The sequence below is a fragment of the Montipora capricornis genome, chromosome 10, assembly GCF_036669925.1.
Source record: "Montipora capricornis isolate CH-2021 chromosome 10, ASM3666992v2, whole genome shotgun sequence".
NCBI lineage: Eukaryota > Metazoa > Cnidaria > Anthozoa > Scleractinia > Acroporidae > Montipora > Montipora capricornis.
The window spans coordinates 21406051-21408550 of NC_090892.1; positions in this window are offsets into that span (position 1 = coordinate 21406051).

Below are 2500 nucleotides of genomic sequence, written 5' to 3' on the forward strand. Positions count from 1 at the left end.
GCCTGTTGTCTTAACAACAGAGCACTCGTCAAAAAAATGCATACTTGTTGAATCGAGTGTGCTGCACACGTCTAAGTATTGAACAAGGCGTCGTTCCGTGTCTTGAGTAAGTGACTCTCGCAACCACATTGAGTCGTTTATACGAATAGCAAAGATCTTACCGCACCACTCGAGTTAACGAGGGTTTAGAAGGGCAATTTTCTGTCAAACAGACGTGATTGTGTACCAGCTTTTTCTGTATTTCCTTGGCAGTAATGCTTGGTTGTTGCTGCTTACAGAATTCAACATATGTCAGGACATCATCGGTTCTTGCATGCCGTATTCTATTTCCCCCAATGCCGTGTTCACTGTGACCGCGTTTGCAAAAATTATCGATGATATTTTGAACCGAACTCCTCGCAATATTTAAGTCTCTCGCTATCTGTCTTTGACCAGTACCCTTCAGCCATCTTTCCACAATTTCGTCTCTGACATTATTGGAAATTGCCTTTCCTTGTTGAATGAAAGGATTGTGGGCCATGACTCATTGATAGTTCTGCAACTAAAATCGCAACTTCAAATCGAACTTCAAATCGAACTTTCCTATTTGAATTTGCAAGCACGCAATTTGGTTGGCTCTTTGATAATGGCAATCGGAAGTCTGGAATGTAGTTTCCAAGTTCCCAAGAGACTTGCGAACCCACGCGGCCAAAGTAAGGTGAAATCAACTGTAATCTGATCTGCTTGAAGAAAGATTTATTTATGGTAGGGATTAATGTGTTAAACATTAATTTTTGTATTGAACTTCAGCTACATACCTTTTGAACTGGTGGTACTTGCTTTTGTTGACTCCAACATATTTTGCATCAATGTAGTGTCATCATTATCTGTTAGTTCAATAGCTGTTCATCATCCTGAGATGAGAGCCAGAAGGTGTTTTCTTAGCTTTATGCACTGTCAGGTTGGTGGTGAACAAAACACTGACCCCCAGTCCATGGACTACCCTGATAGACTACCCACATGGACTACCCTAAAGATACTATTTTGAATGAATACTGAGGTCCACACATAAGCAGCATCTCAAATAGTGCTTACTTAAACCTAAACACAAATTTTAAGCAGCATTGATCAACTGTATTTAAGTCTAAGAACCATGTTAAAAAGGTTATCTTTTGATAAAAATTGTTGTGATGTTCGATTACTTCAGGTAAGTGAAGTAAACCTGGTGCAAGTCCTTCATTTAGTTTCATGTGGCCATGCTGACGAACATAAACAACGTTTATGCAATGTAAATATACAATGAATTCAGTTCTTTCAACGGTACTCATTGGAAATAGTATTTTAAAGAGTTGGTCCATTTTAAAGTAGTCCATTTGGGTAGTTGATAGACTGCGGGTCATTCTTTTGTCCACCACCCTCTAAGGACCCACATTCTTGTAACTTGAATAAAAAAGACTGAAAAACACCACCCCAGTCCCAGACTTTGTGACAAATAAAAGCGTGCAATAATTCACCTGGGACAACAAGGGTTTCATTAAGTTTTTCAACTAAGCATTTTTATTTATTTTTTAACAAAAGAAAGTGAGTAGAAGAGATGAAAACAGCCTGCATATATATATTGTATTGAAATTGGACATTCTTTCTGTCTGAGGCTTTTCTTAGAGTCAAGCTCCCTCGGCAAAGACGTTTAATTGTAGAGTTTAAGGGACTCGAGAAATGACTATTTGAAGGGGTCCTTAGCAACGGTTTGGTATTTAAGTGCCACCCCCTTAATTTAAAGTTAGTTGTATAAACGTTTGTTGCATATCTCGCTGTTATATTTTGTTTTCTTGAGTGATGGCTCAAAGGACGGATCCATATCAAGAATTCTGCGCATAGGTTTAAGGTAAACAGCTTTGTCTTTAAATACTTTTTGTAGCATAAATCCAGTCAAAACGTTACCAGGGGCTAGGACAGGGGCCATCAATGAACTGTGCATTGACATCACCACCTCAACATCGTCGAATTCGCCGAGCTTTTCAGAGAACAAGGACTTCAAAAAATCATAGTTTTTCCATCCCATTCCTTCTGAAAATGTGCACCGGATACAACATGACCATTCCCCATTAGCCATACCCGGGCTCCTTGGCGTGGAACCTTGTTATCGTCTGGTCCGCTAAGCAAAATTACGTCTTTCACAAAAGAACCGCTCGGTGTTTTAGTATGTATTTTGCCTTTCTTCCCAGGATTTTGCCCGCGACCCGTTGACCTACTAAAATTGTAGGCCAACCGGAAGCGTGGGGTTCCATCGCTCCCGCTGTGACTTGTAGAAGGAAAAGACGACGCTTGTGAACACCGGGAGTTGCGGCCAAAGGATCTTGCAACCTCTTCTTCCACCGAAGTAGATGCACTGTCTGCTTCAGCTTGACGAGCTTCGGTTTCTCGAGTAACTGTTGTTTCGCTGTCATGTGTTGTTTGTCCAGGTTGGTTTCTTGGTTGTCGCTCGAGCTCCCTCCCTAGCCTCTCGATGTTTTGTAAAAGA